This window comes from Furipterus horrens, unplaced genomic scaffold (assembly GCF_987537825.1).
Source record: "Furipterus horrens unplaced genomic scaffold, mFurHor1.1.pri manual_scaffold_11, whole genome shotgun sequence".
NCBI lineage: Eukaryota > Metazoa > Chordata > Mammalia > Chiroptera > Furipteridae > Furipterus > Furipterus horrens.
The window spans coordinates 45,563,616-45,589,399 of NW_028327181.1; the positions used below are offsets into that span (position 1 = coordinate 45,563,616).

At 57.9% G+C, this 25,784-nt stretch overlaps 1 protein-coding gene and 1 long non-coding RNA gene across 3 annotated transcripts in view; one reads left to right on the plus strand and one right to left on the minus strand.

Moving 5' to 3' along the window:
* RAI1 (retinoic acid induced 1) overlaps nucleotides 1-25,784 on the minus strand; it is a 111,813-nt gene that overhangs the window by 76,979 nt on the left and 9,050 nt on the right. The gene's annotated exons all lie outside the window — the stretch shown is intronic.
* LOC149997482 (uncharacterized) lies at nucleotides 24,801-25,601 on the plus strand. The gene is made up of 2 exons (XR_016514212.1): nucleotides 24,801-25,149; nucleotides 25,288-25,601. It is a non-coding gene; the product is annotated as an uncharacterized LOC149997482 (long non-coding RNA).

A 25,784-nucleotide genomic window follows, 5' to 3' on the forward strand; every position in this document is an offset into this window, starting at 1 on the left:
CATTAGGCTGAAAAGCCCAAATCCCTCCTGGGGACCACCAAGCCAGCCATAAACTGACCCATAACCCGTCACAGTGCTGCCTGACCCTCAGACTGTCCCTGTCACATCCTGACTCAGCCTCCTCCTCCATGTAGACACCCACAGGTCAAGGATGGCAGCGTTTGCCCCCTTCTCCTGGTTGGGGGGGGGGGCGGCGACGCAGGGACAGGCTCCCATCCCTCTGGTTTCAGAGTCATCAGAAGAAGAAAAAAGTCTATACAGGTGTTGATAAGATCCCACACAAGCAGGCCCTACTGCCTCTCTGAACTCACTCCTGCCCCCCCTTACCACTGTCCCTTGAATTTACAGGCATACTCTCATTTCAGGGCCTTTGTACTTTCTGGTCCCTCTGCCTGGAATGCTCTTCCCTAGCTTTTAACATACCACATAATTTACTTATTTGTGTACTTTGTATTTGTTGTCTGTTTGCTCACTGGTATATCCTCTATACCTGCAACGGAGCCTGGCACACATTCAGTAAGTGTTTGTTGAATGAATGAATGAATGAATGAATGGGGCTGACCCCAGCCCTCCTCCGTGAACATGACCCAGCCTGGGCTATCTCTTCTTTGACCCAATATAAAGAACAATATGGGCGGGTGGGGATGGAGAACACCAGGGGCAAGGACAGGTCACGTGACTCAGCAGAGGTCACTCAGTGAGTACCCTTCACAGAGTCTGGGTTCTGGGCCCATGTCCTACGGGTGTGAAGGAGTGACGTGGTGGTGGGATGACTCACCCTGAAGGAGAGCAGAGCCCTTCATCTGTTTCAGGGCCCTGCATTGTTCCTGGTGGCAGTCTGGTAGAGGGACCAGGCTCACACCTGCCAAAGGGGGACGGACACCCCTACCTGACTGGGGCCCTTCTATAAGTGTTTTCTTGGAGGGTCATAAGGAGAGGCCCCTGAGCAGGGACCTGCCTACCTCTGAGAGGAGAAACCCAGGCTCAGAGCCGTCAAAGAGCATGTCAAGAACACACAGCAAGACAATCCGATCCTACCTGACTATAAGTTTCTAGAGTTTTCTCACCTCTGCCTGGTACAGAGCAGGTGCTTAATATGCATTTAGCAAGTGCATGAATAAAGTGACAATGTCAAGGTTCAAACTTAGGTCTGCATGGCCCCTAAACCTTTGTTCTATCAGACTCTGCAGGCAGGGTTCTGTGAGACCATGTGGCAGCACCAGTGAACAGTAGCTTCTCCGTAATTGCCGAGGGAATAGCCAGCAGGGATGTTGCCGGGCAGGCCAGGGGTCGGACGCCACCACCCACCACAAGAGCCCTAGCGCAGGCTGTGTGGGGAGAGGGGCTCCCCCGCCCTTGCTTGACTGGTGGGAGAGCTCTGCAGGCCTGGGTGGGGATGTCCGCAGGTCTCAGAGGGCCCGCTCTTCCCTGGTGAGGGGTGGCTGTGTTTAGAAGAGCCTGGGCCTGGACACGCTGCCCTTTGTTTGCCGAGCACCATCTGAGTAGCTGCTTTCCTGCAAAGTCTGTGTCCAGGTTAAACGATAAACAGGAGCTAGGGTGGGGACCCCAGGCATGGACTTGGGGAATGCAGGCGAAGGGCTGCCAGATGTTAGGCTGACAGGCCACCAGGGACAGCGGCCACCCAGCAGCCACCCAGGTGGGCACAGGGGGCAGAAAAGAAGGACCTGGATTCCACCCAGCAGGCCAGGCAGGTGCCACTGAGACCCAGAAGCTGTGTTCCAGCTCAAGCGCTCCTTGCCTTGGGGTTCTGTGGCTCTCCAAGGAGAAGACGAACCATCAGGCACCTAATCGGCAAACATGAAGACCTGGGGTCAGAGTGGGGCCAGGCAGGTTTAACATCTGCTTCACACATGTTTATGGAGTAGTCAGCCAGGGGCTTCTAATTTCTGTCTTTCCCTCAGATCAGTCACCGCCCCTATTTCAGAGACTGGGTCACTGAGGTCCAGACAGTTGAGTTGCCCAAGGTCACAACTTAGTGCAGCAAAAAATATTCACCCATTAGATGGACAAATAATTTATTGAGCACCAACTGTGCTCCAGGCACTGTTCTAAGTGTTGAGGCTTCAGAGCTAAGAATGAGACAAAATTTCCAGTCTTTCTAGCTGTGATACAGACAAGAAAGGGAATGAATGAGTAAATTATGTAGTATGTTACACTCAGGTGGGGCAGTGCTGTAAAAAGATAAATAAATAAATCCAGGGAAGGGGGCTGGAAGCAACTGGGGGAGGGCTTTGTTTTCACACTGGGGACTTGGAACTCATATTTGAAATCCTTTGAGAACAGACTTGAAAGACTCAAGTAGTGATGCATGCAGCTGTCTTGGGGGAAAGCTGTGCAGACAGAGGGAACAAAAAGTGCAAAGGACCTGAGGCAGGAACGGGGTGGGAACTTTCAAGGAATGGCAGAGGCTGGTGTGGCTGGAGCAGAGACAGCAATGGGTGAATGGGAAGAGACAAGGGCAGAGCGGTGACAAGGGGCCACATCTTTGTAAAGTGGGTGAGATGAGGCATCTCTGCAGTGTCCTAAGCACAGAAGGGACATGACTTTCCTGAAGCCCTCCCAGTATCCTCCTGGCTGCTGTAAAGAGAACGGGTGTGGGGCCAGGGCAGGAGCGGGGAGGCCCTGGAGGTGACCTCTGCACAAGGCCATGCAGGCAATGACAGGGCTTTGGCCATGGTGGGTTCCATGGAGAGCTGAGAAGGGACCTGATCCTGGATGTATTTTGGAGGCAGGGCTAACGGGTTTAGCTGACACAAGTGTCTGAGCTACTAGACGGATGGAGTTGCGGTGATGAGCAGTTGGCAGTCGTTTGATGGTCGATGGTCTGGGGCAGGTTCCCAGGGCTGGGGGGAGGGCAAGCGCTCAGGAAGGAGCGACCCTGCCCCCTCTGACAGATTAATGCTCTTCGGGCCCACCTGCTAGCTTAGCTGCTGAAGAGGCCTCGTTTTTCCTGGATGTGCCAGGAACAGTGCCCTGCCTGGGTCATCCCTGGGTGGCCTGCCGAGTCCCTTTCCCACTCCAAGCCTCAGTTCCCCCTTTTTAGGAACATGTTGGGCCAAGTCAGAGGCCAAGGGCCCTGCTTCCCTTCTCTCCCCCGACCAACTGAGCACATCTGCTCCACAAATCTCCAGTCCACGAATCTCTCCTTTGGGCTATGCTTATGGAGCACCTGCCGGCTGTGAGGCCTCTTCTGGGGCACCAGGGGCACAGCAGCGAACAGAGCATACAACCCCGCCCTTGTGCGCGGGCGTGGTTACTACGCCATTCCAGCCCGTTCCTTCTCCTCCCCACTAAACCCACTGCTGCCTGGCGCTTCCTGAGAGCTGCGCCGCCACGTGAGACCAGGAACTGAACACCTGAGAAAATGTTTTCCTTTGAAAGCAAAGAGCTTGGTGTTTTAGCTGGGGGTAGTGGTGAGGCATCGGGATTACGAATACCCACATTCCCTTAAGTTCTTACAACATTTTCAAACAGGTGGTGTGTCTTGTCCCCGGCTCCCCCACCCAGGGGACGGCAGTAGAGGTCAGAGGGACATCTGGGATCCATCTACTTAGTTTCTGGCTAAAGTTCAGGAACAAGAAGCTACTTGGCACCCCCCTCTCTGGCCCTGTGCGGTGGCGTGGGGCACACCAGTCTGCTAGGGCCTGGCCCTTGGCCCTGCAAGGGCTGGGCTGGGTTCTGCCCACCAATGCCTGGGACAGAGACCACTTCTTTTGCTGCTTGCCTTTGATCTGCACAACCTTTGATCTCTACTGTCTGTGGCTTTCTCTGCCATCTGTCTGTCTGTCCATCCTTTACTAGACTGTAGGAGACCACCAGAGGAGGTCACACAACTTCAGACTCCAACAGACCAGACCCACCCGCTATGGACCCTCTTCTCTGGGCTGGGTTCCAGAGGAGGCATCTCAACCTCTCTGTGACCTCTGCCCCCTCCCCTGCAGCATCCCCGTGTAGGCCAGGGCAGCCGCAAGGCCCCGCCCGCCCCCGCTGGCTTTCACCTGTCTTTCTCAGCATCTGAGTGGACTGGAAGACGCTGAGCTTGTGTCCCTGAGCTCGGAGGAGGCGAGGCCTTGGGTCAGAGGCTGTACTGCAGGCGGAGCTGCGGGACGGGGAAGGGGAGGCTGGAATGAATGGGAAAAAGGAAAGGGCTGGGCGGCTGGCAAGGAAGACAGACAGAGAAACGGAGAGGAAGGACAGAGGGGAGAGCGAAGGGAGGAGGATGAGAGATGAGAGGAAAATGGAAGAGAAAAGGAGCAGACGAGGAGGAAGAAGTGGGTGAGGAGAGGGGAGGGAGCCAGAGACTTGAAGGGGCAGCACTAGCAGAGGGACACAGGATTTGGGGCCGTGCCGCCTCTGCTCTGTCTCCTCCGGCCAGAGGCGCTTTGTTCTGGGCTACGACCAAGGTCACCTATGTCAGGCGTATCTGGCCTGGCTGGGATCCTGTCCCAGCCACAGAAGCAGTTCACAGAGCCACGTGCCAACGTGGCGCCCAGCGGGGCCCACAGGCCTACTTAGCCTGGGTCCTGACCTTTGAGGTAGAGTCCAGGGCTCGAATCCATACTCTTGGCCCAGGAGCCACCGAGAGGCTGAGGACAGTGGTATGGCTGAGGCCTACCTAGTCCTCTGTGCCCATACAGGCAGACCCCTGACCCCAGCCACTGACTGATCCCTGCCCTCTGACATGAATGGACTAGCCACATGCTCTGGAAATCTGGCCCCTGCTCTAGCTTGACCTCTGACCCCAGGCCCAGCCTGAACCTGAACCCCAATGCTGGCAGAGATGCCCTGTGTGACCATCCCATGGAAGCATCCCACCAGGCTGCCAGGGGCCACGTGGGTAGCTCGGGGCCATCCCACCCCTGAATCAGCATCAGCATCAGCATCAGTCCCGCACACAGCCCACACGGCGGCCCCAGGGCCTCATGGCGATGGAGGGGAGCCTGAGGCCACTGGCACCTGCCCTGAGCCGGGGCCAGACACAGACACTGCCGGAGTCGGACAGACCTGCCTCTGCCGTCAGGCACACAGGCCCAGCCCATGGCCCGCACACACACAGACACCCAGTTGGCCTGGGATGCACAGGCACCAGCACACGGACGCCCGCCAGACACCCAGCAAGACATGCGCACGGCACACACAGGCCGTCCCCGCGCCCTGCTCCTTCTCACGGGCCGCACAGCCACTCCAGCTCAGGCCCAGCGGGTCCCCAGGTGCCTGAGAGCAGGGATGATGACACCCCTTCTCCTCTTCCTCTCCTTCCGAGAGGCTGGGGTACCCCAGGCCCCCCCTCCTTCCGAGAGGCTGGGGTACCCTTGGGCCCCTCCCTGGGCCCCAGAGGCCTGCTCTGCTTGCCTGGAAGGGAACGCAATGGGAGGTGGAGGGCAAGCATGGCTCCCGCCCCCAGACTCAGGGCTGCTGCGGAGCCCCCAGCTTTCCAGAGAAGCCCCCCTCGCACAGCAGATAGGAGCTGTCGGGACAGGCACGCCACCTGTGTTCACATGCTCACAGGATGAGACACACACATGTAAAGAGGGACACGCACATACACGTGAATGCGACACAGACGCCCACATCAGGCCGTGCACAGCCCCTCTGGGTGAGCGTGTACACACACACCTGCACACACGCCTGCCTCTGCGCACCTTTGTTCTTCGATCCCAGGCTCCCCAGGACAGGGGCGTCCCCCTCAGAGGACCCCTCCAGCCCTTCCCAGCTCAGCGCAGAGCCCCGCAGCCCCTGCTCTCCCTCCACTGACGGTATCATGGATGCCAGCTAGTCTAGGGCTTCTCCTGGCGCCCAGGCCTCAGCCCCAGACAGCTGAGGGCCCCTGAAGCCCCCTGACCGCTCAGCTGCTGCCTGGACCTGGGCTGGGCTGGCCAGCTCCATCCCTGCTCAGGGAGACCCAGTGTCTGGGCCTGAAGGACAGAGAAGAAAACTGCTGATCAAAGAGGACAGTTGGGGTGGGAGGGCCATCCACTGTGCTGTGTGAATTTTTACCACGTGTGGCGGGGTGGGGTGGGGTGGGTGGCGGAGAGGGGAGTGATGGGAAGAGGAGGGAGCTGGGGGAGGGGAAGAAGAGAGGAGGGGAGATTCTTGTTCTTGTACTTTCCCTCCTGGTTTGGCTTCATCCCAGAATTCCCTGGTGGAAGCTGGGTGACTGTACCTCGGGTCATGGGGGTGGCTTACAAAGATGGAGCTAACTCTGCTGAGCACTCCCTCTGGGTCTTCCCGGAAGTCCTTTGAGGTGGGTGCCCCTTGGCCACTTCAGAGACGTGGAAACGGGGGCTCAAAGAGCAGCAGAGAGAGGCAGAAGGCCTGAGTGGCTTCGGTCGAGCCTGAACCCCAGCCCTGCCTCGTGAGCTTCTCCCGGAGCTGCTCTTGGTCTCTGTTTGGCCTAGGCCAGCTCAGGGCGGTCTGGCCCGCATGTGGGCAGAGGAAGGAAGGAGGCTCCTGGCTTCAGCCACCTACCTGGAACATGAAGTCCTGGTGCCCATTCTCCCCATGCTCCCTAAACCAGGAAAAGTGCCGGCCACTGGCCCCCAGTGCAAGTCTAGCTCTGTGGCATCCTGGCTGTGTGTCCCTGGGCAGCTCCACACCCGCTCTGGGCCCATTTCCCACAGCTGTAAAGGAGGCTAACGCTTCTGCTCCTGCTTACCTCACAGGGAGGAGGCGGTGGAGGGACCATGATATGGGCTGCAAAGCTGACTTCTAAGCCATGGAATATCTCTCTCCCTAAACTTAGTAAAAAGCTCACAGTCTGTGACCAGAAGAGGCATCTATAAGAGCAGATAAGAGGATCCTTCACTTGGCAAACTGCCAGGGCCAAAGCCAAGTCCAACCAACCACGGTTAGCATGTCCTTCCAGTCTTGTTTCCATCCATCCTGTGGGAGAGCTTGCTGGTTGGTCGGCTTCCGTGTGCAGCCCACACCACTCCAAGCTGTGTGACGAGAGGGTCATGCGTGCTACCGCCCATTACATGTCTGAGTCTTCGCGTTTTTCCTTTGAAACGGGAGAACAGCAGGGCCTGGGTGGTGTTGAGGACCGATGGAAACTGGTACGTGGAAGTCGCTGGGGTCTGTCACATTGTGAGCTCGCGATAAACGTCAGTCTGACGGTTATTACTCCCTCTCGGCCCATGGAGAGATCTGAGTTCCCACCTCTGGGCTAAGTATCAAATTCCAGCTCCACGGTGATGGTCTGAATGTTTAGTTTGGAAACCCTACTTGGTTGTGTTGCGGGGGCCAAGGCCCACCCCACACTTGGTCCGCAATGCCTAACGGTTACCAACACGTGCTCTGGGCTACTAGTCCCTGAGTCCCTTTACAACCTCCCAAGGGCCAAGTCGGGGCTGGGGCAGGGAGGGGCCTGGGCGCCCCAGGCTACAGACCCAGAAACTAGGGCTCAGAGCAGGAGCTGAGGAGGGGTAGAAGCAAAAGGCAGACAGGCTTCACCTCCATATAAGGCAGGACTGGCTAACAGGCACGGCTGCCCAGAAATGGAATGAGCAAGCTGCCTTGGGAGGCAGTGAGTGACCGGTGGCTGGAGGGGTGCAAACCGAAGGGGGTGGTCTTTGGATGGAAATGTCACGCACTCAGACACTACACTGGGGAGGCTCGAGAGGACCTCCTGTTCTGTCGCCTGGCCCAGGCCATATGAGCTGGGATGAAACTGCAGGAGGCCAGCACCGGGGGCCAGAGCAGGTGCTCTGCGCAGACCTGCCACGTGAAAGCCCAGCAGGCAGAGCTCACAGGCAGCCCCTCCAACCAGTTCCCTGCCCACCTTCCCCCCAGGTCACAAAGCATTTATTTTTTAGAGAGGAATACCTGCATTCAATTTTTAAAGTTGGAAAGTATACAAAAGTACAGAGGGAAGGGAACTCAGGTCCCCCCTCCCCTGTGACAGGTGTTATTTCCTCCCATCCTCTCTCTGCCCACCAACTTTGCTCAGAAGTCCTGGTGTGCTCCAAATCTTTCTATTGAGATACAAGTCACCCTTTTCAAGTGGTTTGGGTATCTTCCCCCTATTGTACAACTATCACCACCATCTAATTTCAGAACATTTTCATCCCCCACGAGAGAAGCCCCTACCTGTCAGCAGTCCTGCCCACCCTCCCCCACACCAGAGGCCCTGCCAACCACTCCTCTACCCACCTCCATGGCCCAGCGAGGGCAGTCATCTCTTCCCAGCCTTCCTGGGCCCACCCCTGGCCCCTTCAGCCTTGCAGCAGCCAGAGGAACCCCACCAAACCCCAAGTGAGGCCTCATCGCTCCTGCCCTCCCTCAGAACACTCCATGGCTCCCACCTCACTCACGAGTTAAAACCAAACTCACACCCGGGCCTCCAATCCCCTGTGCAATCTGAGCCCTGCTCGCTCCCTGCGGCCTCAGAACCCCCTGCTCTCCCCGTAGCTCCCTGTGCTCCTCAAATGGCCAGTGCAGGCCTGCCCCTGGGACACCTCCTCCTGCCTGGACCACACTTCTCCAGCCTGCCTGCTCGGCCTTCCCCACCGCTCTCGTCCTGCAGCCCCGCCTTCTGCACAGCACGATCACCCAGCTGTCCACGGACTTCTCCTCACGCACATGGTGGCTCCGTCACTCAATGCCTTGTTCGCACCTAGCGCAGAGTTCCACCTCAGTGAATATTTGCGCTGTTTCCAATAATATAAACAACATCCAAGAAGCAGATGCAAAGCCAGGCGCTCACAGAACGGACATTATGCACCGGCGGCCCTCGGCCTGTGGACATGTGCAGTTTAAACCACACTGTGCCTTTTGTTAATTGAACCAGCAGAGGTCACACAAAAATCCAAATTCCTGCTTCTCTTGAAAACACAGCTCTGGTCATCCAAGGCTGCTTGCCTTCATGGCCACCGTAGGAGGCGCTGAGAGCCTGGGCCTGGGGGCACCCGCGTCCGGGCTCAGGGTTCAGGGCCGCCTCCGCCAGGTGCGCCCTCCACAGGCACGAGGCTGGGAGGTCCTGGAAGGCGAAGGTCTTGTTGTTCCTCAGAGATGCCCCAGAGGCGGCCCCCAGGGGACAGTTTCCCTCCCCTGCGGACGCCCGCTGCCTGACCAGCCTCACCTCCCACCTGCCTGTCCTTCCAAGACTTGCCGAGCTCCCTGTCACCCCTTGCAGCCTCTGTGCCCTTCGCCTGCTCTCAGCTTCAGCTTCGCGCCTTCCAGAGGCCGCCCCTCACCGCCCCTACGCGAACACATCCTCTGTGAGCAAGGAGAGGAAAGGCGAGTGAAGCCCCGAGCTCACCCTGGCCACACAGGCCCATGGCAAGCCTCGCCGAAGGACGCAATGCACAGCACCCGCCCCGAGAGCCCAGCGGAGGGAAGGGGCAGCAGGCGCACCGGGAGGGCCGCGCTGAGGCCCACGCACACGTGCTGCTCGCCTGCAGCGCGCCAGGGCAAGGGGCGCGGTGACAGCTGGGGAAGGCCTGCAGTGGGGACACGTCTAGAAGAAGGCGGGGGGCTCGGGCCCTGGGGTGCTGCTGCCCTTGGGTGGTGCGTGTCTGCACGCGTGTGTACATGTTTATGCTGCTGAAAGGGGCTCCACAGCGGGCAACGTCTCCCCACCTGCACACGGCCCCACGCCACCAGCCCCTGGCCCCACAGCCCAGCCCTGCCACCCTACCCTAGAGAGGCTGCTGGTACTTTCCAGGCCCTGCCTTCCTATCCATCAGGATTTTGCTGCATTCCTGTGAGTCATTCTCCAAACAAACCCAGCAAGGGAGAAGAGGGGACGGGGGAGGGGAGAGGGGAGGCTGGATGCAAACCTGGCCCTGCCCCTCCCTCCCACCTACTCCCCTCAGCACCCACCCTCAGGCATACGCGGGGCCCCCACCAGGAGAGTTCCGGCGTGAGTGTCCAGCCAGTGTGTGTCATGGACTTCTGCATAGTCCTGGCCAACACCCTTGCCCTCTCTGAGTCTCTGGAGAAAATAACCCTGAAGGTCCCCACCTAGAGGATGCATGAGCTTCTGAGGGGATTGTTAGTCTCCAAGGACACAGGGGACGCGGGAAGGTGCGCTCCGGTGTCCTTGAAGCAGCCTCTACCCACTTCCTGTCTCAGTTCCCCCACCTCTGAAATGAGGAGAGGGCAAGCCCTCTGCGGGCAGCTGGGCAGGGGGCCAAGGCACAGGCAGAACACCTTATGTCAATCACAGGGCCCAGGCCAGCCGCCAGCACAGCCCAGCGGCAGGGGCGCCGGGGGCCTCTGCCTCACAGAGCCGGGGCCAGGCTGGCATGAGGGCCACTGGGCAGACCCCAGCTCTGGGGGTGGGGAGAAGACACTGCTGAAAAATGGAGAGATGCCCACCCCGGCAGTGGGGAGGGAGCCTCTGGCTGTGGGTGCGTGGGTGCGTGCATGTGTGTGTGTGTGTGTGTACATGCATGGGTGTGTTCCCAGGACAGGTTCCCAGGAGCCGGTGGCTGTTTTTCCATGAAGAGCTGGCTCCTGAGTCACCACCACTGTGCCCCCACCTCTGGCCGGTGGGTGGGTGCAGCAGCCGCGGGCCTGGGCGTCTGTGTCTGCACGTGCTCAGGCCCTCAGAGCCCCGAGGTGGGTGTGCGTGTGAGCGCGCGGCCGGAGCTGGCTGGCACTGGATTGCACGAGAGGGGTGTGAGTGTCCCTGGACGGGCTGCAGGTGCCTGAGGGGCTGTGTCTGGGCGTGTGTGTGTCGGCACCGCCGCCTCGGGCTAGCCTCTCGCAGTGAGCGTGCGCACACGATGGCTTCCTCCTGAAACGCCTGCCCTGGGCTCTGTCATTCTCTCTGGCTCCATGACAAGCAGGCTTCCCCATCCGGTGGCTGCACCCACACGTGGGCATGCCCAAGACATGGGACTCCCAAGATCTGGAGCAAAGCTGCAGGCCCTCTAGCCAGGCACACGCCCCCACGCACGTCACTTGGGACCCACTCTTAGGCTTCAGTTCATGGAGCCCAGGCAGGGCCCAACAGGTTACAGATCAGGCCTGGAGGCCTTAGCTGGTCCCAAGGAGGCAGATGAGGGGCCTGGAAGGGCATGGGGGTGGGGGGGATGGACCCAGGGCTATGCAGGAAGGAGCCCTTGCGGGGCAGCCAGGGGGTGCTTCGTAGCTGCTCCAGGCTGGGACTGGAACACCCCACGGTGGCCTGCATGTCAGGGCAGCACAGGGAGGGTCCGCTTACAGGCACAACGGAACAGTGGAGGGCCTTGGGAGGGGTGGGTGATGAGAAGGGAGTCAGGGCAATGGGCACCTGAGGGCAGGGAAGAGGGGGTTTCTGTGTACATGGGGGATACCAAAATGGGGAGAGACTGAGGAGCCTGCCCCCAAACTGCCACCCATGACACAGAGGAGGGCACAGTGGCGCGTAGAGCCCAGCCAGCTCCCAGCCCCACCTCTCGCCTCCTCAGCCCCGGCTGCCTCCTCCACGGGAGCCTGGGCCCAGCCTCCTCCTGGGGTAGCACGGGGCCCTCCTAAGTGGTCACTGTCGTGGCAGCGATGGCTCCGGGCTGCTGTTGGAGTGTATGGGAAACCCCCAGGCTGCAGGCTCCTCGCTGATGTGAACCCCTCTTGCTCATGGGGACTCACTCTGCATCTGACAGCAGCAAAGGCCCACACAGAACGCTAAGATAAAGCACCCCCTTTGTCCCTGGAGTGATGACAGCAGGGGTCCCCCAGCACAGGGTTCAACTCCACACCCCAGTAGTTTTAAAGCAGGAATGTTCTGGGTGCTTCCATGTGGGCTTAAGCTTTTGAGTGCAGAGAGAGAACAGGCTTCTGTCAAGTTAATTGGCACCCAGCCCGGGCAGGGACTTGGTCTCTAGACTCTGGGCCATTGTTCTGTGCCCCTCACCTTGTCCAGAACCCCTCAATTATGAGAAGGAGAGCATGAGTAAGTGACGGCCACCGGTGAAGAATGGGGACCCAGGGGACACGAAGAGTCTCTGCGCCTCAAATGTGACAAGCGGTAAGCTGCCTGGGGAGGTCCCAGCAGCCATGCAAAGACATGCGAAGGACAGGGACATTCACCAGCCCAGCCCAGATCTTGCCCCTTCTGTTGTATGTTGGGGGGTTTCACCGGTCCCACAGCCTCATCTTTGAGAGGAGTCCCAAGGGGAGTACCGGACCAGAGGGTGTGAAAGCCCATTCCCTCTCCATGCAGTCTAGGTTGAAGGGTACTTGTGCTGCTAGAGAAACAGGAGGCTTGCTAAGCTTCCCTGCGTCCACCGAGGGAAGGGGCCCTCCTGCCCCTGCTGCCTCTGCCAGGGCACATACATCTGCAGAGGACCCACAGGCTGAGGGGTCCTTAGAGACAGGCAGGGGGCAGCAACGGGAGCAGAGAGGAGGGTACAGGGAAGGGCAGTAGCTGGAAGAGGGAGGGGGACAAGGATGGCAGGGCAAGGCCTGAAAGGCCAGGGTACCGACTCCTCCCGTGACCCTCATGGCTGCAGCCTCAGAGGCCTGGGGCAGGCTGCGGGGCCTGCAGACCCCAGAACCTTCTCCTGGTCTCCATGCTCTCAAGTCCTCAGGAGCCTGTGAGCTTCTCTTTGAGCTCAGACCAGGCCTCTAGTGGCCTCCAACTCACTCAGAACAGAAGCCAAGTCCTAGCTGTGGCCGAAGGTCTCTCATGAGCCCTCTCTGTCACTCTGCTTCAGTCACACTGGCCCTTTTGCTATTTCTACAACATGCTTAGCATGTTTCTGCCTCAGGGCCTTTGCACAGGCATTCCCTCTGGACATCCACAAGGCTCACCTACCTCCCTCAGGTCTTTGGCTGTTCTGACTCCTCAATTTAAAACTGCAAATACCTCCCCAACTCCTGCGCCCCTTCCCTGCTTTATTTTTTTTCTCATTGCAGTTACCACCTTCTAATATCCTGTACAGTGCTGTCTCCCACAAGAACAGTAGCTCCACCAGGGCAGGTAGCTCTGCTTTGCTCATAGCTGTGCACTTAGAACAGTGCCTGGCACACAGCAGGGGCTCAATCAACACGTGTGGCATGAGTAAAACACACCGTTATTTAAGACAGGAGAGCCTCCCTTCAAATGGTGACATCTTTTAAAAAAGTCCCTCACTGCAGAAGTTTCGATTCTTTTTTTTCCTCAGAAGGCACAACGAAGAAACACGTGCCACCCCTCCTAGCTTCGGCCCGCCCCCAAGTCAACGGTTTGCTCTTGGGCAGGAAGGGTGGTTCTCATCTTCCTTCAAAGCTCAGTCCACTAGCCAGCCCACATTCTGGACATCTCCCCTGGGATCACTCAGGCACTGACTCTGAACGGATTCCCCAAACCTTCCCCAGCCACTGTGCAGCCGCACCCCACCTCCCGACTCTCCTGCCGCCCCGACTGCCGGCGCTGCCCACAACCCCTGGCCACCCAGGCCTGAGCTTTCCTGTGCCTGCACCTTGGCCCAGTCCACAATGCTGTCTCCCTCCCACTGCTTGTCTCTCCTTTTACCCACGATTCCTCCTCATCTTTCGGCCCAGAGCACTGAACCAAAGGCCGAGGCCTCCCCCCATCTCAGTGGCCAGACTCAGCTGCCCAAGTCTCTGCCACTTCTTGGCCTTTGCTCAAGCAGGACCCACTGCCCTGAAGGCCGTCCCTTCCGTCTGCCAGGCTCTGCAAGTCTGATGCCCGCTGTGCCCTTCCAGTGTCTCCACCTCCGAGCCCCGCAGGGGAGGCCAGCCCTGCCCCATTCGGGGCCATGCCCTGCCGCTCTGCAGAACGATCTGCAGCTCCCCACCATCCTGTGGGCTCCCACAGGCCTCTGAAACATACTCAGGAGACGTTTGCTGAATGAATGAATGATGTAAGCAAATTAATGAGAAGGTGAATGAGTGAATGAGAGTCTCAGTGAAACAATTCTAGACATAGGTCAGCAGTTCAGTTTCTTTTTTGCCAGGTCGCCTCTGCAGCTCATTGTTCTCCTGTATGGACCACTGACGGCAGTCACACTTGGATAAAATGCCTGATGTCAGGATGGGCTTTGTGACTGCACCAAGACCCTCCAATCTCAAGGGCTTAAAAAACAAAGGCTTGTTTCCCGTTCACACCACACATTCAGCCAGTTGGCAGGGAGGCTCCCGCCTGCACACAGAACACTAACACCTTGGGCGGCGTCGGGAGAGCACTCTAGCCTCTCTGAGCAGAGAGACACTCCGCTGGGAGAGGCACAAATCTCATGGGCCAGCACCAATCACATGACCCTACCTGTCACAAGCTGCCCAGGAAGCACGAGGAACTGAAAATTTTAGCCCAAAGTTCTAACAATGCCTCTAATAACACCACCACCAACAGAAACAACAAAGCACCCCCTCCCCCGCTCCACTGAGTACTTCCTGTGCCCTGGACTTGAAGTGAAAATCACTTAACACTCCCGGCATTATCCTGAGGCCCATACTATCAATGCGACCATTTTCCAGGTGAGACAACTGTGGCCCAAACAGTGAAGCACCTGCCGCAGTCATGCAATTTACAAGTGTAGCCGAGACCAGAGCTCCCGGCTGTGTGATGCCAGCCCACCAGCAGGCTGGGCAGTAGGAATCCCCACGCGGAGCGCCTCATGGACTGCCCCCGCCCCCTCACCCTGCCCCATGCCATTCCCAGACCTCTCCAATACCAGAACCCTGAAGGTGATGAGGCCAGTCCCAAACGGTACTCGGAGAAACTGGACTCAGAGGGAGCAGCGATGGCCAGAGTCCCACGGTGGAGCTGTGCAGGACTGAGATGAGATCACAAGTCTCTGTCCAGAGACTGGACAGAGTGTGGCCTGAGTGTCCCCGACTACCTCAGCCGCACTGGGTGCCCCGGGGCATGCTCAGCCTCAATCAGGCCCCTCAGCAGTAATGGTGGTCAGGCACACTCCACAGAAGTGTCCCCAGTCCCTGACCCAGCAAGCCTGTGCTCCTGAAGAGCTGGGCTGGGCAGCTGGCACCTAGAACCCCAATGCTGCCAGGAATAGCCCCAGAGGGACAGAGGGAGGTGCATCTCTACTCCAAGGTTCCATCTCTAGGATGTCTGAAAACAAGGTCATGGAACCTTCAGAGAAGCCATGAGGGGCCTGTGGGTATCGGCACGGCACAAAAGAGAAGAAATCAGTGGGGTCGAAAACAGACCCACCTGGAGTTGGGTCCCAGCTCTGCTCTGTGGCCTTAACTTCTCTGAGCCTCAGTTTTCTCATCTGTAAAATGGGGCTATGATTAAGAGTACAAATGGCATACCCAATACCTGACACACAGTAGGTGCTCAACAAACACTGTGGCATTTGATCGTTACTAATTTTTTTTTTTTTTGCCCACCAACCCTGCCATCAATCTGAGTGCCAGACTATGATTAACATCTTTCTAGAGCTACAGGGGGACACCCACACCAGAAAGGACCCTGGTCCTGGCTGCCAAAGGAAGGCACTTCTCTCACATGGTTCCTCCGAAGGCTCCCTGCCTAGGAGCTCAGTTGGAAAGAGTGCCCACGCTGCATCCAAGGCCCCACTCAGAACCCACGTCCTAAGCAGTGCCCACCCTTCATGCAGAAGCCTGGCACCTCCAAGCCTCCTCAGCCCTGCCCTCGCTACCCCGCAGCTCCTGGGGGTGGAGGCGGAGAGGCCGAGTGAGGCGGTCTATGTATATATACAATGAGACCTCAGCTGAGTGACCCTGCTAACAAGTTTTTCGGTTAAGGAAGATTTTTTTTCACTGTTTTCGGACTCGGCTAATGAATGTTTTAGTGGACAGGCGCGCTAACATAAAGCGGCAAACGTGAACGGTCGGGCCATTCCAGGAGCTTATCTTTTCCAACTGTGTGTGTGTGAGAGACAAAGAAATGAGCTGACCACACACACAGGGGAGACTCACCCACTTGACTGCATTGTTTACGTTCGAGACAGCAGTGAGACACCTGGTGACGTGAGCTGCTTCAAATGTGATGACGACGTCCTATCATGGTGTAAAGACCGTCAGTTTTCATTCTATTTTCCATTCACCTTCATCCATCTGGGTAGCTATTCATCTCAACCTTCGGTGAGTTTTTGCCCTTTTATAGTGTGCTATTTTACTATTTTATAAAACTTATCTTTAAATAGTGGGCAGCAGCCAGAACGAAGTAAATAATTTTCTATAGAAACCTATGGGAAATCACATTTCGGCTAACGAATGTGATTCAGGAACAAGTTATCCTTGTTAGCCAAGGTATCACCGTATAACTAGCTCGCTACCCCAGTCATCCAGTCTGAAAGCATTTATTGAGCACTTACTACATGCAAAGCATTGTGCCAATGACCATGAGACAGAGCTGAAATTGGATGGTCACGTCCCCCCCCCCGCCCCCCGGCCCCAGCCCACAGCCCAAGAGAAACACAATAGGCATTGTCGCGCAGCACAGCACAGGTGTTACAAACACAGGCTTTGAATTTGTATAAACCTGCATTCCAGGATCAACTCTGCCCCTTTCCAGCTGAGCGACTTTGGGTACAGGCATTACCCTGCTAGCCTCAGTGTCTCCATCTGCAGAATTGAGACAGAACCGACTTCACCTCATGGGTGGCAACAAGCTACCGAGTACCGAGAGCTTCACGCAGAGCCTGGCACACCGTAGCTACTCAACCCATGGGAACCTCGTGGCTTGCCTTGGTCAGGCGAGGGCAGAGCACCGAGGCTTGCCAGTGGAGACCTCCCTCCAGGCTCCCACCACCTCACTGATCAGGGAGGGCTGTCCACCTGGTGGCGACGCTGCCTGCCACCTCTGGCAGCCTGCCAGTTCACCTCTGTCTAGTCTGCAAGGACATCTGGGGACAGGGATGGATGGAGTTTGCCAAGTTCTGGCTGAAAGTCAGGCATGCTGGGACCCCAGCAAACCAGAAGGGTCCCACCCAGCAGGCCCCAATGACACTAAGCCCACACAGGTCATTGTGGCCCCCCCACAACTGCACGCACACAGGCAGCCCCCACTGAACACCTGAGGGCTGGACTGGTGCATAGCAGTCAGGCTGTGGCCAGGCTCTGTCCTGAGAGAGGTGGGTGGTATAAGCCTGCCTGCCATCAGGGGGTCTGAATGTGGCCCTCTTGGCAATAGGGAGCCACTAAAGGGTGTTGGGTGGCAAAGGGATCTCTGCCCGCCTCTCCAGGTTCATGCCTCACCATCCTCTCTAGTGAGCTCAAGTGTCAGTGGCTGCTACTTTCACCCCCCCCCCCCACCGCCCCACCATATCAGGCCATGGTGTGCCCCAGGCCTCTGCTCCAACTGTCCAATACCTAGAATGGTGTTCCCAGCTAACGGGTTAGCTCACATTTCCCCTTCTCGCAGGCTGAGCTCTGAAGCCCCTGACAGCCTTCCTGGCCCAGGCTTGGAGACGGTCCTTTGCGACCTCTGCACCCACTAGGTTGGCCCATTTTACATTAGAGCACAGTGTTCCTTCCTAAGGCCACTGCCCAGATGGGAGTCCTTGGATGGCAGAGCCCCAGCCCAACTCCTTCTGTGCCCCTGCCAGTGGGCTCCAGGCGGACATTGCGTGTTGCTTTAGGGTCCTGTCTCTGAGATGGCAGAGAGATGACGCAGGCACCCATTTGGAGACACAATGTGGTTGATGTACACCAGAGGAGAGGAGGGGTTGAAGGGAGCAGAAAGGAGGGCTTGGGGAGGGGGGAGTGGAGAAGGGAGGGGAAGGAGAAGGGGGCCATCTTGAAAAAAATCCCATGACAGGCTCACCTACTCCCTCTCCCCTTTCCTCCTCCCCTCAGAGAGAGGATAGGGCTGAGAGGGGACTGAGGGAGAGAGAAGGGCTTGAGGCCGGCCCGGGGCTCCCCCGGTGGGGTGGGGGGGAGAGCACAGGGAGGGCCTGCAGAGAACACCGAAGCTCCCATCCCTCCCCACTGCTCTCTGGGCCCGGCCGGAGCAGACGGCTCAGCGTGGCACTCAGTCAAACCCCTGGGCCTTCCCCAGGTGGGATGCAGAGAGGGGGCGGTCAGCCCAGACTGTCCTCAAGGAAATGTGTGCACAGGGGATAGGACACACCCTCACCCCGGGCTGCTGCACCCAAGAGAAGGACCAGACAGATCCCAGGAGGACAGGGAGTCCCTTTGGAAGGCAGGGATGGATTTTCAAGAGTCAGAGAGGGACTGAGGCCCTTGTTCCAGGCAGTGGGGACAGCTTCTGAAAGGCAAGGGAGGCAAGGCAGAGAGAAAAGCATCTGGGGACCTCTCAGAGGTCACATGGGACGCCCTCCAAGACGCCTGGCACACACTGAGGGACCAGGACTACTGGTGGTGCAGAGTAGGGTGGCACCTGATCCCTGGGCACGGGCTGGGCCCCAGGGGCCCTGAATGCCAAGCCAGAGACTACCAGCGCCGAGAGGCCAGAGGGAGGGGGATGAATTAAATAAAGACTCTGCCCTGCCGCCTGCTCCCCACCTAGCCTTGCACTCAGAAGATGAGAGGGGCCGAAGCTGGAGGGAGGCTCAGGCCCCAAGGCCCTGCTGTCCCTGCTGCCAGACCTACACCTGTGGGTCAAACTGGCCTGTTGGCCACCCTTACACATTAATGCATCCATTGGCATAAGAAAGAAAAGGCCCAGGAGGGGTGGTGGGGGTGGCCAGGCTTCTACCTCTCACCCCTGCTAGGGCAGGCCAGGCTGGGTGTGGGCTGTGGGAGTCGAGCCCAGGTCCCAAGAATAGGTCTTGGGAGGGTGAAGGAGGAAGTCCAACAGAGAGAGGCAGGTGTAGGTGTCTCTATCCCAAAGAGACCCCTGGGGAAACTGAGACCTGGTTCCCCAAGAAGGGAGTTAAAATCCAGGTCTCAGCCTGCAAGCAACTCCTTTACTCTGCACAACAGCAGTAGCAGCCAACACTTAAGGCTGTTACAAGCATTTCAAAGTTCTCTCACTTGGGGATCCCCCAGCAACTCCAGGAACTAATGGGTCCTTACTCCTGTGAGCCCCACTTACAGAGGAGGAAACTGAGGCTTAGAGAGGGACACTGATTTACCTGAGGTCTCACAGCTGGTAAAAAGCCAAGGGGAGGATTTGAACCCAGGCAGCCTGGCTCCTGAAGCTGGGCACATAACCACACTGCTACAGGATAGGGCTGGGAGGGGTGTCCAGTGAGGCTCCGTGGAGCCTCTGCCACAGCACTGGATCAGACTGTAGTCTGCGCCATCAATCACAGCCTTGAGGGATGAAGAGCTGGAAACTGGGGTGAAATTGCCCCAGGACTGCTTACTGCCAATTCATTTGATTTTCCCCCAAAAAACACTGGGTGGGCCTTCCAAATGGGTCTGCAGGCAGGATGTGGCAGGAGGACAGTCAGTTTGCTACCTCGGTCTAACACGTGGCAGTGCCTGGCAATGAATAGCTGCTCAATAAACTCATTCAGCAAGTGAGCAATGAGCGCAGGAATGAACGCCTCCCTTACAGTCACAGGGCAGCAGGGACTGCTTTTCCCATTTCATCTCTTCCAGACTCCTTCCGCCCAGCCCGGCCTCTGTGAGAGCAAAAGGGCTGAGAACAAATGGCAGGTGGAGCCTGAGGCAGGAGCTGTGCGCTCTGTGGCTGCGGGCGTCCCCTGGGGCAGTGCCTCGGGCACTCCAAAGCCTAGCTTGTTGCCAGTAGATGTCTTGAGGGCCCTGGAAGTGGAGACACGTGCTGCCTGAGTTCCACTCCGAGATGACAGAGCTGGAAGGGACTTAGAGCCCCAAGCAGCCCAGAGAAGGTGGACAGTGGCCTGGGGGCACAGCAAGAATCTGGGTCTCCCGACTCATGCAAGTCCTAGCTGAGCCTCTCGGGTGCCTGGGAGCACCCCGCAGCTGAGGCTCAGGCTCCCTCGCTCCCCCAGAGAAACGCTGCGTGTGTTTGCATGCCTGTCTTGGCTTGTGATAAATGCGCATTCCCGTACAGGAATGTGTAATGATACAAATAACTTGATTATTTGGTTCTTGTCTTTCCCCCTTGGCCACACCTCCCCAAGGACAGGGATTATGAACACCCAGATCATAGCTGACTTCGGTCCTGGCACAGCAGGCTGCAAACATATCTGTTGACCAGATGAAGTATTATTGCTACAAGCAGCCACAGTGCCAAAGAATAACGCATGCTGGTGTGGACAGTCCTGCCTCCCAAAGTCCTCCAGCACCCGTTCCCTCACACAGCTGGCTCCGGGGCTTGGATGGGCCTCGATGCCCCCAAGCGCTGAGCTGGCGGGAGCTAGAGGCAGGAGAGGGGCTCAGCACCCCCTTCCTAACCTGACCCTGAGACGGACCCACCCCCTCAGTTGCTGTCTGGCCTGCAAAGGTATCTGTCCCAGAGGGGCCCTCAGCAGCCTCATTAGGAAAGTAGTGACAGATGCATTAGCTGCTGAGGTTGGGGGAGGGGGAGCTGAGGGCTGTCACAAGGCTGAGGAAAACCAAATGCCGGCTACTTTCCCACTTTCTGGACTACTGGGCCCCATCTGGGCCAGGGGCTGCAGCTAGGAAAGGGACAGAGACAACGTCCCAAGCGCAGAGTGACCTCCAGAGCTGGGACTTGCTCCTGGGACTCGGCCCACAGCAAGACCTTCCCATCATTCCACATTCTTGCTGCCTGCCTCCTGGCTGGACTCAGCACAATGAACGGTGGCAAACCCTGCCTCCTCTGTGCCCGGGCTCTTCTAGTCCTGACGCTCCACACAAGAAGAGCACAGGGACCTGGAAACCCACCAGCACGTCACAGAAGAGAAAACTGAGGCCCAAGGAGGGACTGCCCCAGAGCAAAGCAGTAGAGTGAGAGCTGTGCTCGGCATGAGGCTCTGGCTTGGCCACTAACAGACTGTATGCTCTCTGGACTGAAGTTTCCCTGTCTGTGAAATGTGGGCCTGAACCATCCTGCCCCTACCCCCGCCCGAGTCCCCCCCTGGTCTTTGAGCCATGTGGCAGGGCAGGCCCAGCTCTGCTGGAAGAGGGTGAGATGTGGTTAATGTTCCTTCAGCCCCCAAAGCCCATCCTCCCTGGGGCCTGAGGCCCAGAGTCACAGAACTCAGGTTTCCGGGCATCCAGTTCCCCTCGGTGCCTAGGGCTGGGGGAGCGGATGCAACCCAGACAGTGGCCACTGCCCTGCCACTGACAGAATGGGTGGGAAAAGTCCTGTACCATACATACTCCATGTGCACACTGGAACAGGCCTCACTGGGCAGGACAAGCAGGTGACACGCAACACACACCCAGGTCCCCCCACCCCCCACAAACAGACACATACATGCACCAGAGAGAAGCACACTGCCGCCCACTAAGTGCTGTGGGTACCACCGCGCACTGAACACCCTAGACATGCTCATACAAACTCACCCCCTCAGCTCATCTCCCTACCCACACATGCAATCACACACTGGTCCCAGTCACAAACACAGACGCCCCCGCTGTACACATAACACACGTACACGCACACACTGAGCAATCCAACACAGACTCATACACATGCCTGGATGCGGCAACCATGGGAGAACCACCACTCCTTCCATGTATAGAACCCTCCAAAGCAGACGTAGACACACACTGCGCACACACAGGCCACAAGCCCAGGCACACACCCGTCCCACCCCCTGGTTACATTTCCCAGGGCAGGCAGCACCCAGCTCGAAGAGCAAATTCAGATAAAGAAATTGTGTTTGGAACATCAACCTCAGCCCAACCTGTCTCCTTGCTATAGGTAAGGCGAAATGGGTCTTAAATATTTTATAGAGGAATAAACCTGTTCAGAGAATATAATTTACGGGGCCGTTGGCCGCGGGCTCACAGCATCCCTCTGCATTTTTTCATTCCAGAGAGCACGCAGTACTGGTAGCAGGTGATGGCCGGTGGGGCACGGTGTCTGGTGTCCCAGCAGCCACCCCTCTGCCAAGGATCTTATTCCCAGGGACGGGGGCCTTCTGCGGTCTTCCATCCACTAAATCCAGCTGCTGCTCAGGAACAGGGCCCTGCATTCTTTTATCTCTTCGGCTTTGCCCCCCATAGCCCTGGATGCCTTTTAAAAGCCAATCCATCCCTGGCAACTGTGGTTTTCCAAGGCCTGTTTCACACAGGGCTTGGATGTGTTATACTCCAAGGGTTCAGGAATGGGGGAGAAGAGAAGGTCTGAAGGCAGGGACATGCCGGCTTGTAGATGAGCCTGAGGGTCAGATGAACAGAGGCTATGCCCGGGGCCAGGCCCCCATGGCCCCGGGGAGAGGGCGAGGAGCCCAGGACGGCAAAAACTGGTTTCTAAGATGTAGATAGGGAGCAGAAGGTGGATCACAGGACCAACAAGGGGTCTCTGAGTCTGAATGGGGCTGGGCAAAAGAGGCCCCAGATGAGGCTCAGTTCTGAGAACTTGCTGCAGCCTTGCCCACCTGGGGCCAATCAGAGCCCCTTGCTGCTGGAGTCTGAATGTCAACTGGGCCCATAAGTCCCCACCCAGGCTGGGTGGCCTCCTGGGCCCCAGCAAGCAGGAACTCCCTGGTCCAAGATGCTTATCAAAGTTACTGGCAATGAGGAAGGGCTCCTGGGGCCTGCAGATGGGGAGATGAACAAAGTGAAAGTGACCATCCAGTCTGGCTGTTTTCTGAAGCTGTCCCAAGAATGTGGTTCTGGTTCTCTCAAGACTCCCACAGGATGGACAACATTAAGTGAGAAAAGAAGGATATCAAATGGCATTTACAAGAGAAGTGATGGCATACTTAAACGAAAATCACCAAACCAAACCACCACGAACAGTCAAACAGGGCTACCTTTGAAGACTGGGAGTATGAGAATTGTTTTTCTTTTAACCTGCCATATTTTCCAAGTTTATAATAAACCTGTCCTCCATTTATAGTGAGTTAAAGAGCTATTAAAACCAAGTGCCTTACAAAACCAAATATATAGCATGACTCCATATTTTACAATTATATTTATCATGTTTATTGTATGTTTACAAAAATGGTAACAATGGTTATGTCCAAGTTATGTAGGGAATTTTTACTTGTTTCCTGTATTTAGAAAAAACTTTTCTAAAATCAACATATTAATAATCTGATAAATTAAAAATGAAATGCTTATCACTGGGAAATTCTTTTTATTTTATTAATTTTTAGAGAGAGAAAGGCAGAAAGAGAAAAACATTGATTTGTTGTTCCATTTATTTACGCATTTGTTGGTTGCTTCAGGAGGAAATTCTAACTAACTGAGCAACCCGGCCAGGAAGGCACAGATTTGAAATCAACTCTTTATTTCAAGTCTGTCCCTTCCTGCTGCAACTGAAGCCCCTTCTCACTTTCCTGGGCGCGGCCCGGGACGAGGCTCAAGCAAGGCCAAAGGGCAGCTGCTCAATAGGCCTACCGCCTCCCTTCCAAGACCCAAAGGCTGGCATTAAATTCAGCCGCCTGCTAGTGCAGGTAGGAGTGTACAGAGGTCAGCTGAGCAGGTGTCTCTGAAGAGACTTGGGAAAGGAGACCCTGCAGTAGACCGGCTGGGCACTTGAGACACCAGCAGGGGGTGGGGGCAGGGCCGGGCTGGCAGCAAAGTTCCAGAAGAGGCTGCTCCCAGGCAGGCGAGGTGCCCGAGCTCAGGAGGTAGGCATGTGCCTCCCAGCCAGGCAGTCCAGTGGATGGGGCCAGCGAGAGAAGGCCCGTGCTCGCGCGCCAGTGCTGGAGGGAGGCAGGTGGGACGAAGGGTCCAGTCCTGGTGTGATGCGGTGCATCCCGCCCCTCCTCTCTCCGGCCCGCGCATGCAGCCCACCGTGCAGCGCAGCTGCAGGCTCTGGGGAAGCGTGGCCTAGAGCTGGAGACGGTACCCTACTTTCTCAGGGACCTCAGGGACCGTCTCTCCGCGGTCCCTGGCGGAGGGTCGCCGGCTCGGCGGGCAGAGCGCGTCCCAAGACTGGCCAGCACAGAACCTCGCCTGCCGGGACGGAGGCGAGGGGCACGGCCCTGAGTTCCCGGAACTCGCCGGCCTCGGCGAAGGGGCGGAGCCTCAACAGCCCCGCGGAGCACGCTGGGACCCACTGTTGCTTTGGCAACGGAGCGCCCACCCCTCCACACGCTGCGGGCGGTGACCGACTAGGGCAGGTCTGGACCGACCTGTGGGGGCGGCCGGCCGTGGCCAAAGTGGTGGGCGCTGCGGCGGCGAACCGGAGCGGGGGGACGGGAAGCTCGGGCGCTTGCCCGCTTGTTGCTCCCTCTGGAGGTCGGGGAGAGTAGAGGAAATGGCCCCGGCAGCGATCATATCATCGAGCTGCCTGCGTGTCTGGCCCGGCAGCTCCCACCTAAGCCTTTCTCTCGAGGCCGGGCCAGCCCTTTCCTGGAGAGGCGGGACCGGAATTGGACAGCCCCTCCCGCAAGATGGCTCCGCACCCTCTCGGCGAGAAGGCCGTGCTTTCCGGCTTGTCCCTTCCCTGACCCAGGGCGCCTCCGCCCCGACGGAAGGGGACACATCTGGCTCGGCCCGGGGGCCGAAGGTGCCAGGGCTCTGCTTCTGCACGGCAAGAACCTGTCTCCCCGCCGCATGGCTGCCGGCGGAGCCCCAGAGTGCCCACAGCTCAGAGCGGCGGCCCTGCGCTCCCAGGAGACCAGCTCAGCCGGCAGCTGCCCAGGAAGACCCTGACGCGCTCTTACCCCGTGTCCTCCCAGCAACAAGGGGCACAGGGGTAGGAGGGAGCTCCCATGGCTGCGCCGGATGACTGTGTCCCTGAGTTCTCCACACGGCGACTGCCCAGGTTCGGTGGGGAAACAAGCCCAGATCTGTTAGGGAGTGCAGTGGCGCAGCTGGCACGCAGCCAGGCTGGGCTCCAGATGCCTGTCCACGCCGAGGGGCGCTCCTGCTGCTGCCCCAGCGCGCAGAGCCGTGGCCTGGCCACCTTCCCCCACCCCTCCCCACTACCACAGGCCTGGCTTCCCTTCTGAGCAGCCAATCTGCAGCCACACAAAGCCCTGTTTGTTTGCTTTCTCTGCTGTTCCCGCTGGATCTGATGTCTTTCTCTGCTACCTGCGGGCCTGGCTTCCTCTCCACGCTGCCTTCCCAGCCAGCCGAAGGGAGGAAGCAGCCGTTCCAGCAAACCCTGACTCGCATCCACCCCACAGTTCCACCGTTCCTCGAATCCACCTCCATAGAGCAAGGGGCTCCCAGCCAGGGCGGCCTGACTGCAATGGCTTTGCAACCCCCTCACTGCCTCTCGGGGTATGTAGGGTGCCAGCTGGGTGGAGCAGCAGAGATGCCTCAGCCAGGGGCTAGGGCAGGGGGAGGGGAGCCAGAGAGGCCCAGCCAACCTCCCTCTCCTTTTGTGAGCAATGCTTGTTTTGTTTGTCCATCCGGAAGGTTGCCCGTGATTTCCCAGCAGCCCACTGGCTGCCAGGAGATAAGGAAATAAATGGGACCAGGAGGGCTGAATTGAAGGACGCCGAGGGACTCGCTGGTTTCATGACCCTCGCCCACCCCTCACTTTTGGGGGGTTCTCAGATATCCCAGGTTCTTGGATAAGGGCTTCCAGGCTACACTGGGAGCCTCACTTGGCGGGTGCCCTGTCAGTGCCCACCCTGGACAGCTCTGCAGTGTCTGGGGAAGACCTACCAGGCAGAGGTGAAACAGGGCTTTCACAGGCAGAGAAAAATAAACACCTGCATTCCACACCACCTTCTCTGCCTTTCTCTCCTTTCAAATAAAGAAACCCAACACTGATACTGCACGAAGATAGGACAATCTCACAGGCTCTACCCAGGGTGCTTTTACTGCACCCTGCCACTTGGGTGGCCGGGGTTGGACGCCCTCCCTGGGCCTCCCTCTTCCCCTTCCGTGCAGAGTTTAACCCTTACAGT